This window comes from Dunckerocampus dactyliophorus, unplaced genomic scaffold (assembly GCF_027744805.1).
Source record: "Dunckerocampus dactyliophorus isolate RoL2022-P2 unplaced genomic scaffold, RoL_Ddac_1.1 HiC_scaffold_24, whole genome shotgun sequence".
Lineage (NCBI taxonomy): Eukaryota > Metazoa > Chordata > Actinopteri > Syngnathiformes > Syngnathidae > Dunckerocampus > Dunckerocampus dactyliophorus.
In genome coordinates, this window is record NW_026559860.1 from 294,581 (window position 1) to 295,000 (window position 420).

Consider the following 420-nt stretch of genomic DNA (forward strand, 5'->3'; position numbering starts at 1 on the left):
CAGCGGCACTCCACAGACTTTACAGCCGCCCCTGGGCTCCAGGCAGCTCGGCCTGGGTTTCTGAATTTCTCCCTTGACACTTTGCCATTTTTTCACCCTTTTTCTCAATTCATCCAGGGACACAGCGGCACTCCACAGACTTTACAGCCGCCCCTGGGCTCCAGGCAGCTCGGCCTGAGTTTCTGAATTTCTCCCTTGACACTTTGCCATTTTTTCACCCTTTTTCTCATTTCATCCAGGGACACAGCGGCACTCCACAGACTTTACAGCCGCCCCTGGGCTCCAGGCAGCTCGGCATGGGTTTCTGCCTAGCTCCCTTGACACTTTGCCATTTTTCCACCCTTTTTCTCATTTCATCCAGGGACACAGCGGCTCTCCACAGACTTTGCAGCCGCCCCTGGGCTCCAGGACCCTAGGCAT